This window comes from Sminthopsis crassicaudata, chromosome 2 (assembly GCF_048593235.1).
Source record: "Sminthopsis crassicaudata isolate SCR6 chromosome 2, ASM4859323v1, whole genome shotgun sequence".
Lineage (NCBI taxonomy): Eukaryota > Metazoa > Chordata > Mammalia > Dasyuromorphia > Dasyuridae > Sminthopsis > Sminthopsis crassicaudata.
The window spans coordinates 41,547,482-41,561,100 of NC_133618.1; positions in this window are offsets into that span (position 1 = coordinate 41,547,482).

Below are 13,619 nucleotides of genomic sequence, written 5' to 3' on the forward strand. Positions count from 1 at the left end.
TGGCAAATTAAAATACATTCACGTCTCCATAGATACCTTTAGTGGCTTCATTTTTGCATCCTACAAACAGGGGAAGCCTCCAAACATCTGTGATCTGTCACGTTCTCACCTTTTTGGCTGTTGTCCCAAAACCCAAAATTCTTAAAAGTGACAATAGTCCGGGCTACACTGGCTCCACCTTTAAACAGTTCTGTGCTCAGATGGAAATCAAACATTACTAGCATACCTTATAACCCCCAGGGTCAAGGAATTGTTGAGAGAGCTCAAACTTTTAAAAAATATGATCCCAAAATTACAATCAGGGGGAGAAATGTTATATCCTAAAGCAGGAAATTTTAAAACCCTTTTAAATCATGCAATGTTTGTGTTGAATTTTCTTACTTATGATATTGAGGGCAAATCTGCCACTGACCGCCTCTGGCATTCATCTACAGCCCTTGTGTTATACAATCTTTTGGTTCTAAAGAAAAAAGGGGGAGATGTTGGGAGCCAACGGCCCAGGTGTCTCTCCCCCCTAAGTGGGCCTTCCCAGGTGTTTCTCCCCCCTAAGTGGGCCTTATCCTCAGACAAATAGTTTCAACAACCGGCCGACCATAGCATATCCCAACATTATATCCTAAACGCAAACTGTCCCTGTTCATCGAACCAGCCATCCCCGTTTTCCTTTCCCAGGCCCAACCCTACTTCTCTTTCTCATGCTTTTGACTATATAAGCTGTACCCCAAGAGCAATGAAATAAGACCTTGACAAGAATCTGCTTGGTCTCGCTCTTCTTTCTCCCCCATTTCTCTTTCAGGCTGGGTCCCCCTTGACCCCCTGAATAACTGAGTCCAGGAGGACGGGACACTGGGGGGTCAGCCTGAGGTAATAGAACTTCCCCAGGGACTGTGCTTCCTTAGGCTGAGCCACTTCCTGTGCCTTGCAGGACTACTCACTGGGCAACTGTGGCACAACTGGCTTTGACTTGGGATAGTGACATTCTCACTGCTCAGCCTCTAGCCTCAGGGCAGTTGTTAATCCACATAGCCGGGTTCTTCCAAGGGCACTTCTGCAACTCCACTGTGCAGGCCTGAGTGACTTCCAGTGGGGAACTCTTTCCCAGAGCACTCCCGGATCTCACAACTACCATCCATACACATATCCCTGTTCTGCAGAGGAAGCTGGTAACCTTCTGGCCCTGAAGGCAGACCCTCCAGGCTTTAAAAAATGAGTTAAAAAAATTACAAGGAACATCAATAGCTTCTATACAGAAAGAGAGCAGGTTTTCAACCCCAAGGAGACTAATAGCAGACAGTCTCCAGATAATTGTTGGTCTCCAACACAAAAGGCTCTGCTAGAAGAAAAATGGGGAAAGGAAAGAGAAGCTATGCAAGAGAGTAACAACTTCCAGAAATGTGAATTGGAAGAGGTAACAAGCTCCCAGGAAGTGTAGGAAAACAGAATTTGTGAATTGGAAAATGTAAAGAGCTCTGACGAAAGAAGGATTCGTGAATAGGAAAAAGAATTCAACTCGGTTAAAAAAAAAAAAAAAAATTAGTGATATGGAAAAAAATTCCATAGAGCACAATGCAGAGCAGCTAATGAGTACAGGGCCCACCATCCACCCAAGGGCGTCTTTTCTACTATTAATGCTCTTAATGAGGAATTCTCCTCATGATTTCCCTTTGTGGTGTAGTTTTTCCTGTACCAAAACAACAATGTAGAGAATCATGTGTAAAAGGACTATACATGTTTATTTTACCCCATAGCACTCTGCTGGCTGTCCTGGAACACAGAATCTTACAAAAATGAACGTTGGACACTATTCTTATGTGTATTGACAACAATGAAACCCTAGTGAGGGGAAAAGCCGTAAGGGTGATGAAGGAGGAGGTAAGACCGCTCCCCAAGGTCACCCAATGATCACTTCCAACCAAGTTTTACCAATATGAACAATGCAAACCTCCCCAGGCAAAGCTCCAAAGCACTGAGTCTCCTCTTCTTCCTTAAAGAGGAATAACTGAGAGGCAGCTCCAGGGGCCTTCAAGTCCTTTTATGACATTACATGGGAGCAAAGCCACAGAGAGTGGGGAGCCGTGGGAGGAGTTTAAAACCCTTAACTCCAGTAAGGATCCCGATGACGCGTCAGGTTTGGTTCCTCAAAACCAACATGACAGGGGGCAACATTGGCCAAAAGTCCCCTCCTGGCCACACCACGGCCCCCAGGGCCCCCTTCCTACATGCTGAATCAAGAGACACAAGAGAATCTCTCACAAGTTTCATCCATAAGATCCCCACAAGAAAGCACAACTGAAACAAGAAATGACATTGTCCAGCTCTCTCTGCCTTTCCTCAGCAGTTCTCTCTCCCGAGACGGGCATTTAGCCCCACTCTCATAACCGAACCTCCTCCCCAGAGCCCCTTTATCTAGGGGACTAGACAGGTGCAATTGCACTCTCATTTGTGCCCCGCCGCCTTCATCCTTGGTCCTGCTTCATCTCTGCTGTCTCCTTTTCTCCCGAGTTTTCCATAGGGAAAAAGTCTCCTTAAAGGTCATCTCCTGCAAACCTCTAAAAAGACAGAAGGAGAGCAGGGGGCACAAGCCCTGAATGAGGGGCTTAAGCAGAGCCAGTTACTGACCCCAGGGTCTGCCTAAACATGCAGTGCTGCAGGAACTGCAAAGTTAAAGAACAGAAAAAGGTTAGGACTATAAGGAGGAAAAGGGGATTCCCACTGGGAGCAGGAGCTGGGAAGCCCCCCTCTCACTTTTCACGTGGTGCTGTCAGGTCGGAGCCCCTCACCCGCTGCTTCCCCAGGACTCTCTCCTGCAGAGACCCCCTTTCCCGGGTTCTGCCAAGACTCAGGAGAACTCAGGAGGACTCAGGGAGCCGGGGATTCCTCCTTTCAGGAGCTCTGGGACTTCCCTTCGGCTCCTGGGAAGAGCCGGCCCCTCAGCAGCACTTTCAGGGCTCACAGCTCCCTCTGACCCTCGGACCTCCCACAACGACAAAGGTCAGTTCCTGTGTCCTTGAAGACTCGGCTCTTGGAGTTCTGTCTCATGGGAAAACTTCGCCCAGGCAGAGACGGCCAGAGGTGACGAGGGAGGAAGGAGCCAAAGGGAGCAAGAGACAGAGACTGACTGGGAGAGAATGACTGGGACTCTGTGAGCTGTGATAGAGAAGAGGTTCTGGAAACCCCTAAGAAGTCTCATATGAGCCAATGCAAAGAGAAGTGATCGGCCTGGGGAGGACACGACCCACAGTTAGAGAAACGGTGTCCAATGACCCGCCGAGCTCAAGGCAGCCTCTTGTGGAGATGATGACGCGGGACGCTTTGTGAGCGCTAAGGATGGGAACCTCTCTCTCCCACACAGGGAACAGAGGAACTCTGAGCACAGAATGCACTTGGGAACCCCCAGCCGGCCCGGACCACGACTAGGGTGGTGGAGGGATCACGGGGTCATCCCTTAGAATGAAACCTCCAGGGCCCAAATAGAGAACAGAGCGACCAAGATCATACCCCCCAGGAGACGCCCAACACCCCAACATCCCGCACCCAGAATCCGGGGACCTCGGAATGCTGCCCCCCAATTCCAGACTGGGTTCATCCCAACTTCTCTAGCAAAAGGACCCTCATCATCATCTCCCCGTTTCTTTGGGGAGAAATTTGTTCTGGCAGCCAACCAGGATCAGCAGAGAAGCTACAAACACAAGGGGAGGACAATCATAACCCCAAAAAGCTGGGGTTTGTCCTGACCTGGACACACCCACCCAAAGTGACTCAGTGTGTTCTTAGAGTCTCAGATTCTCAGAGCGCAGACGCAGCCATTTCTGTCCTGCTAGAGCCTCGCTGCTGCCCCCTGCACTTTGTAAAAAAAAGGTAAAAAACAGCATCTATCAAAAAAAAAAAAAAAAGACCCCATTTGCATTATCTTAGTTTATTTTCTTTATCATCTCTGACAAAATGAGCAAAAAATTTAAAATGAGTCCAACCATTGACAACTTCTATATGGAGAGAGAACAGACTTTAAACCCTGAGGAGATGAAAAACAGACTATCCCCAGAGGAATCCCCAAAGGGGGATATGATCTGCTCCTCAATACACAAGACTCTCATAGAAGAAATCAAAAAGGTCCTCACAAGAGAGAGAAGAGAAATGGGAAAATGAAAGGGAAGCTTAACAAGAGTCTTGGGAAGTCATCCCACACATTTAAAGACAGAGTGGATAAAGAAGTCAAATCCTTGAAAAGCAGAATTAGTTAATTGGAAAAACAAAACAGCTCTCTAAAAAATAAAATTGGCAAAATGGCAAAACTTCTATAGAACAAAAAAACTCTTTGCACACTGATGGCCTTGGGATCCACAGGGATCATGAAAAGCCAAGAGAAAAAAGCTTCTGAAGCCGCACATCATGGACGACTCTGCCAACTCGTGATTTAATCCAAAACTGGGACACAGCCAACATCACACAAGATCATACTCCACAGGAGAGAGACAGCACCCCAGAATCCAGGAACGCAGAATGACTCCCAAATCCAGTGTGTCCATCCCCACTTCCCAATTCACATAGATTCAGACCTATATTGCACCCCAACATCTAAATTTCTATCCCAACAACTGCATCCAAATATGATGAAAACCAAAGGAAACATCAGTTTTCTCAAACACAGTAGTGACTGATCTCATGCCTACTTCAAACAGACCTGATGGAGGTTTTCACTGGGTCCCCAGAGTCCTGCTTTCTGGAAGTGGACACTCCTCATTCCTCTTTTCTCACTCTTTGGACACGTCCAAATGAACCAAGATATCCTACACAATTTGAGATGTCATCTGGGGAGCAGAAGATGATGGAGCTTCACTCAGGGAAGAGAGTGGAGTAAGACTGAGTGGGAGACACAGCTGATGGGAATTAGAGGGCGACCTCAGCTGGATCACTAGCAGTCCCCCCTCCTCCTGGAGGCTGAACTAGGATCTCATGCCAATGGAGGACAGAGATAAAGGTCTTCTTCCATTCCAAAGTACTTTTTGCTATGATTTTTCTCCTTATGACTTGTGAGCACTTAGGAAACCACATCTCTTCTCCCACCATGGAAATCGCCCCTAAGATAAGAAATTAAATAGCCAGGTCCTGTCTACATTTCCCTAGGAATTGACATCCATCAGATAGACATCTCACACTCTACTCTCAAGACTAAAACCCTACTATAGAGCCCCAAGACATTGGAACTGAATAGTAGGGGTCTGTTGTGCTGGTATTTGCCTTCCTGCCTCCATTCTTTTTCCCCACTTAACCTACATGGTCTGCTGAGGAGATTTCTCCCTTTTATGCCATAAAAGGGACATTGAAAATCATCTCCTTCAATCCTCTAACTGGACAGATGGAGAGCAGGAGGCACAGACCTCACAAGACTGGCTTTCATAGAGCTGATATTTGACCCTGGTCATTGATAGTAAATGCTATTTTCCAGCAAGTACAAAGAAAAGGCATAAAGTCCAAAGAATTCACAAAGAAATGCCAATGGCAACGGGGAGAAAGAAGTCAAAAGGGTCACCTTTAACCTTTTTCCTATGCTATTCTCTCAGGTTGGAGCACCTCACCTCCTCATCAATGACTAATCTGCAGAGATCAGCTTTCTCTGATTCCCTTGAAATTTGGGGGCACTAAGGGAGCTGGGTGAGCATTCCTCATATAGTCCTTTAAAGTGTCCAGATGCACTCTGGTGGATCTTGGAACCAAGCCCAGTCCTTAGTCTTGGCAGAGGAGTGAAGGGGCAGGACCCATAGAAATGGTCAAACATGGAGTCTGTTTCTTTCAAATTCTCTCCACCTTTATACCCTATTACAATGACATCACTGCAGGAGGCTATCAATGTGCTAACTATAAACACATTGCTATTATTATGTACATGCCTCCTTGTTTCAAGTATCTGTTTCAAGGAGCACCCAGGTTGTCAGGACCTTGACTTCTCAGGAAGGGTGAGAGGCTCCCAAGGGGAGATGAGAGCTGAACACTGTCAGCAGGCTCCCTCTGGGCTGAAGGGTCTCAACTCAACCAGAGTTTCTGAGCCCTCCACAGTCCTTCCCCTCAGCTCTCTGGAAGAGCTGGACCCTCAGCAGCAGTTTCAGGGCCCCCAATTCCCTTTGATCCTCATACTTCCCACAATGACTAAGATCAATTCCTACATCTTTGAGGCCTCAGTTCGTGGAATTTTGTTGAATGTGAATATCTCTCCCCGCTAGTAAAGGCTAGAGGTGAGGAGGGAAGAAGGAAGCAGAAAGCAAGAGATCAGAAAAATAGCACATCGTTTCATTAGAACTGGCTCATTGTGGTATGAGAAATGATGAGCAGGACGGTCTCAGGAAAGCACGGAAAATCTGACACGAGCTGATAGAAAGTGAACTGAGCAGAACCAGAACTTGGAGTAATCACAGCAAGAGACCACAGTAAACAACTGTGCAGAACGTAACTACTCTGGTCAAGGCATTGACACAAGACATAGGAAAGTGAACACAAAGAAACCTTCTCTCTCCCATAAAGGGAACTGAGGAACTCTGAATGCAGAATGCAAAGGTGAGCTCCATCCAAGCCTGGCCTATGACTAGGCTGGGGAAGGATGATGAGGTCATCCTTTGGAATGCAACCTCCAGCATCCAAGTGGAGAACAGAATCACCAAGATCATAACCCCAAGGAGATACCTGATAACCCAACATCCTGCACCCGGCTAGTAAGAGGTGCTGGGGATGGAGGGGAGATCTCAGCTGTCTCACTGGTCGTCCCTCCTCCTCCTGGAGGCTGCACCAGGATCTCAGACCAATGGATCTCATGAGAGAGAAACTACGTCCTTGCACAAGCCGCATAGGTGGGACACAGGCCAGCCCCACTTATGATTATGCACCTCCCCAGAGGTTAACTGCAGGGAACCCATTCCGGGATTATCCTGGCAAGCTCACCCCCAGGGCTTCCACAGAACCTTCTTTGAAACTTCTCCATAAATCCTCAAAACTAACATTCCAATTGAAAGGCTGTGATGCCATCACAATCATCCTTGGGGACAAGCAGCCAGGACACTGCTACAAAATATAACTTCGGGGACCATCTGTGTGCCAAGGGGGTATGCTTTCCTTTGTAAAGTAAGTCCTCCATTCCACCTCAATGTTTCTAAGGGGCTTGTTAGGAGAAACCTGTGATTCTTTCTACTCACTACTTAACACCTTCTAAACACGATGGGTCCTGCACCCCAGGCTACTTAAGCACCCCTTTCACTGTATATAATGCCAGCACCTCTGATCCCACCCCTTCAAGGAGACCAAGGAGGGGGTTTGGGGAAAATGCTCTATGGTACTTACAGAAGGACACTTCAATGCTAGTGCCCTGGGTGGGGTCTTAGAACAGGAAAATGTTCTCTCCCACCTAGCGGCCACTATTAACCAGGGGGCCAATGAGACTGCACATTCTCCGGGAGACCCAAGAAGTAACAGGACAAACTAAATTCCAAGTCATGAAGCACTGGGACTCAGGCTTTAGAGCACATGAACAATAAGGACAACAACAACACCACCTCCAAGGTAAACTCCAAAGCACCAACTCCAAAGATGCGCTTTTTAATGTCATCAAGAGGTAGCTAATAACAGCCCCTAACATAATTCTCAAGAGCATTCCATGAAACTCAAGCCAAAACATGTGGCCTGGGAGAACAGACCCCAGGGCCTTCTTTAAGCTATCTTGTGGACCTGAAGTGGGCACCCAAATTATTCACTGGCAGGCAAGAAGCCTTCCTGATATTCAGCAAGAGACAGAGGAGCAGACCTCCAGTGTCCATAGGAAGAGGAACAGGAGAGAATAGAGGAAAGGAGAAAAATCCTGAACAAGAAATCTCCCAACAGCAAACGTTGAAAACTATCTTTACATGTATTTGGAAGGATGAAACACTAGATTAAAATCTGGAAAAGCTCACTGCTCCCAGGAACCGGCCACACCCACCCAGAGTGACTAAGCACATTCTTAGAGTCTCAGAGCACAGATGCAGCCCAGCCATTGCTGTCCTGAGAGTGCCTCGCTGCTGCCCCCAGTCTGCTCCTCAATATCTATCATAGAAGAAATCAAAAAGCCTCTCACAAGAGAGCTAGAACCAAAATGGGAATAGGAATGGGAAGCTTGGCAAGAGAGTCTGGAGAAGTCATCCCACTCATTTAAAGAGAGAGTGGATAAAGAAATCCAATCCTTGAAAAACTGAATTGGTGAGTTGTAAATAGAAAAGAGTTCTCTAAAAAATAAAATTGGCGAAATGGAAAAAAACTCCATAGAACAAAATAACTCATTGAAAAACTCACAATTAGAATTTAAAAAGTGAGCAAAGAAAATACTTCATTGAACATCAGAATCGAACAAATAGAATTAAATGACTCTAGGAGACACCAAGAATCAGTCAAGCAAAACCAGAAAAATGAAACAATGCGAAAAAATGTCAAATACCTTCTTGACAAGACAACAGACCTGGAAAATAGATCCAGGTGAGACAATCTGAGAATTATTGGACTCCCTGAAAAATATGATGAAAAAAGAGCCTGGACACTATTTTCCAAGAAAGTATCAATGAGAACTTCCCAGAAATAGAAAGTTATAGAAACAGAGGGTAAAATATTCATTGAAAGAATTTAATGATCACCTACTGAAAGGGACCCTAAAATCAAAACTCCAAAAAATATCATGGATAAATTCCAGAACTCTCAGATCAAGGAAAAAATACGGCAAAGTGCTATAAAAAAAAAATTCAGATATGGAGGAGCCATAATAAGAATTATTCAGGATGGGGCAGCATCCACATTGAAGGATCAAAGGGCCTGGAACCCAATAATATTCCAAAAGGCTAAGGAACTTGGTATGCAGCCAAAAATAGCTTACCCAGCTAAAATGAGCATCTTTTTCCAGGGAAGAAGATGGACATTCAATGAAATAGGTGACTTTCATTTTTTTTTTTTTTAAAAACCAGAACTAAACAAAATGTTTGATCTCCAAATATAGGACTCAAAAGAAACCTAAAAAGGTAAAAAAATTAAAAAAAAAAACCCTCCCAAAAGAGGACCTTTGAAGGGGCAGCCCTCAGTCATTGAGAAAAAAGTTCAACAGGCACTGGGGGGATTCTGTCCTAGAAATACTTCAACTCTAGGGGCTACAATAACCACTGCTCTACTTCCCTGTTGTGACTTGCCCTTTCTCAGTTACACCTCAATAAATATCCTTTTGTCTTCCTGCCTTGAGGATCTGACTTCAATCTGGGAAGGGTTAACTTTGTTCCACCCAGCTTTGGGAGTTCGTCTGGGATGGCTGCAGGTGAGGAAGAATCTTTTCCACACTGAATCCTGTTTTAGGCCACTTCAAGAGAGTTCTCTGGTGCCCTTGGGCTCCCCCAGGAACTCCTGCTCCAACTGGATAAATTCCAGAAGTGGGACATTTAGAGAAAGCAGAAATGGAAGCAAGTGGAGCTGCTTGGTCTAGCAAGGTGAGAATTGATTTGTCAGGTGATAACCCAGCAGAGGAAAGCTTAGATTCAGTCATCAGTTGTTCCCACAATGCAGGCAAGCAAGAACAGGTGAGCCAGGGAATCCAAAATGAACAAGAACATGAGTGCTCTCCCTTTGGGAAGAACTGGGGATTATCCTAGGTGACCAGGTTTAAGAGAATAAACGGTTCCAGTACCTAAGAATTCTCTCATTTCCTTGTGGGAAGATTGGAAACAGTATTATAAACCATGGGAAAGGAACAATCTAAAGAACCTGGCTCTAAAAACCGACCAACTTCATGCAGAAGACAACCTTAAAAGAAACAGGAATAAGAATTGGGATGAAGTATCAAAAAATAAAGGGAAAAACAAAAGGAAAATGGTTACATGCTCTTGTTTAACAAATTGCACTACATGGGGGAAAAGGCCTTCTGACCAAGGACAGATCCCCCGAGGACTGAAGGTGACAAAAATTGAATCAATATGTAAATTCAAAGGAGACATTTAATATGGAATAGTGTGTAAGCAGCCTTGTTGCTGTTGACCTTGAGATTATTTCTATTAGAGAAGGAAAAGAACCCAAGAAGGGACTCAGTTATATGTAAGAAAATACCTCGGCTTTGGCATTAGGGGGATGTGCAAAGCAGCTGGGTGCAGTGCCAAGAAGTGATGCTGACTCTGCCAGATTTATAGTGGCTGTCCCCGGGAAAAACCACTAAAGGCAGCAGGTATCACTTCCCTAACCCTACTCTTCACACAAGCCTGGGAGGGAGGCCTGAAGGCCCTGATGCTGAGCCACACTCTATGATCCCCCAGATAAGGATTGGGGAAAGGGAATTATATAGAGAACGGAACCTCCAGGTAACCAACACTCACAGTCACTGCTCTCAAAGGGGGTACACCAAGAGGAATACAAAAGAAGAAGCCCTTCACAAGATTCTCCCATTGTCTAATCCAAAAGGGGCCCCAGGCTCCACCAGGAAACTATCTTTACATGTATTTGGAAAAAATAAAATAATATTGAAGAAAACAACCCATTAATGGTGTTGAAGGAGGGAGTAAGACAACTCAAGTTGAAGCCCAGGGATTGTAGTCACTCTAAGGCTTTTACCCACATCAACAACAAAGAGATAAATTCTGGAGGACCAAGTCCTCTCATGCTGCTTCTATCAAAAGGAATAATTCAGAGGAAGCTGAAACCAAGCTTCAAGAAAAATACCAAGAGCATCCCATGGACCCCAAGGCTCACTCTCACTAAATATGTAACACAGGACAAGATTCCTTTGGGTCCTCCTTTAGGCTACCTTTCTGTGTATTGGAGAAATAAACTTCTGTTAAGGAAAAAGGATCCATAAATGATCATGAAGGAAATAACAGAACATCCCAAATTCCAAGTCATGAATCACTTGGACTCAGGCTTTAAATACATGAACAATGAAGCCACCAAGAACACGTCCAAGTCAAACTCAAGAGCACCAACTCCATTAATGAGCTTTTTAACTTCATCAAGAGGTAGCTAATAACAGCCTCTAACACAATTCTCAAGAGCATTCCATGAAACCCAGCCTCATTGCTACCCACACAAAACATGTAGCCTGGGAGAAAAGACCCCAGGGCCTTCTTTAAGCTTTTGTGGACTTGAAGTGGGCAAGCAAATTATTCACTGGCAGGCAAGACGCCTTCCTGATATTCAGCAAGAGACAGAGGAGCAGACCCCCAGTGTACATAGAAAGAGGAACAGGAGAGAATAGAGGAAAGGAGAAAAATCCTGAACACGAAATCTCCCAACAGAAAGTGTTGAAAACTATCTTTATGTATATAGGAACAATGAAACACTAGTGAGGAAAAGAACAAGCGATGCTTTAATGACCCAGATAAGACAGCAACTACACAGTATGTGTTGTGAAGGACAATGTCCAGGGTTGTCAGCAAGTCTGATTCCTGTGAGTCCTCTGAGCATAAAAAGAAAAACGAAGCTCGGGCTCCTAGCATTGCTGATGATGATTTATGTGTATTTACAACAATGAAACCCTAGTGAGGGGAAAAACTGCTCCCCAAGGTCACCCAATGATCACTTCCAACCAAGTTTTACCAATATGAACAATGCAAACCTCCCCAGGCAAAGCTCCAAAGCACTGAGTCTCCTCTTCTTCCTTAAAGAGGAATAACTGAGAGGCAGCTCCAGGGGCCTTCAAGTCCTTTTATGACATTACATGGAAGCAAAGCCACAGACAGTGGGGAGACCCGGGAGGGGTTTAAAACCCTTAACTCCAGTAAGGATCCTGATGACGTGTCTCATCTGGTTCCTCAAAACCAACATGACAGGGGGCAACATTGGCCAAAAGTCCCCTCCTGGCCACACCAGGCCCCCAGGGCCCCCTTCCTACATGCTGAATCAAGAGACACAAGAGAACATCTCACAAGTTTCATCCACAAGAAAGCACCACTGAAACAAGAAATGACATTGTCCGGCTCCGTCTGCCTTTCCTCAGCAGTTCTCTCTCCCGAGACGGGCACTTAGCCCCATTCTCTGTGCTGGAGAACCTTCACCTTGGGGACTAGACAGGGGCCACTGCACTCTCATTAGTCTCTCCTCCCCCCCCCCCCCGCCGCCTTCATCCTTGGTCCTGCTTCATCTCTGCTGTCTCCTTTTCTCCCAAGTGAGCGCTGATGATGGGAACCTCTGTCTCACACACAGGGAATGGAGGAACTCTGAGCCCAGAATACACTTGGGAACCCCCGGCCGGCCCAGAACACAACTAGGCTGGGGGAGGGATCACGGGGTCATCCCTTGGAATGAAACCTCCAGAGCCCAAGTGGAGTACAGAGCGACCAAGATCATACCCCCCAGGAGACGCCCAACACCCCGACATCCCACACCCAGAATCCGGGGACCTCGGAACGCTGCCCCCCAATTCCAGGCTGGGTTCATCCCCACTTCTCTAGCCAAATGACCCTCATCATTACCCCCCACCTGTTTTTCCTTCCCAACACTGACGTCCAGAACAAAGAAAGAAGCTAAAGGAAACATCAGTTTTCTCAGATTCCCAAAGGGGTCTCATTCTCTACTTGGGACACATGCGGCCTGTGTGCGGCCATTGCCAGGTCCCCCAGAATCCTGCTGTCCTGCCCTCTTTCCTCCTCTCTCTCCTCATGGTCTAGAGATATCCAAATAAGTGAATGTTTTATACAAACTAAGATGTGAGGAAAATCCACTAATTCCATGGGAACAGCTCTGACTCCTGATGCCATTAGAAACGATGACCAGGAGGGTTTCAAAGGAACACACAGAATCCTAAGTGACCCGACACAACGTGGAGTGAACAGAACCAGGACACGGCCCACGAGCACAGCCCAACAGTGACCAACTGTGCAAAACGTAAATGTCCTCATCAAGATCTTGATCCAAGAAAATTCCAAAGACCCCACAATGAATTCTCTCCCTCCACTGCGGGCACAACGCTAGCAGGGGCGCCCTCCGAGAGCTGTCTGTGGGAGCAGGCATGTGCCATGGACTCAGCAGCCCAGCCCGGGTCCCGGCCTTCGTGTGTCCCCCCGAGCAGGAAGGCGCTCGGTCAGGAAGGCACAGAGAGCGGGGCTCAAGGAAGGCCCCCACGTCTGCCCTGCTTCCCTGAGCCCGTCCTTCCCCAGGCCACAGGCTGGCACCCAAGCCCAGGGACCGCCCCCTTCAGTGTAAGCTCGGACGGGCAGAGTCCTCCCCGTTCCTTCAGGTCTCCCGTGCCCACTGAAGGGTGGCAGAGGCCTTGGCCTCCTGTCCCTAAGGGGAGAGGGCGGACCCAGGGTCCATTCAGGTCCTGCTGGACGTGGGGGTGGCCCGGATGTCCCGGCTATGAGGGCAGGACTAGGTCCCCTGGAAGGCTCTAACAGAAGGACACTTCAATGCTGGTGCCCTGGGTGGGGTCTTAGAACAGGATAAGGTTCTCTCCCACCTAGCGGCCACTATTAACCAGGGGGCCAATGAGACTGCACATTCTCCGGGAGACCCAAGAAGTAACAGGACAAACTAAATTCCAAGTCATGAAGCACTGGGACTCAGGCTTTAGAGCACATGAACAATAAGGACAACAACACCACCTCAAAGGTAAACTCAAAAGCACCAACTCCATTGAGGCACTTTAT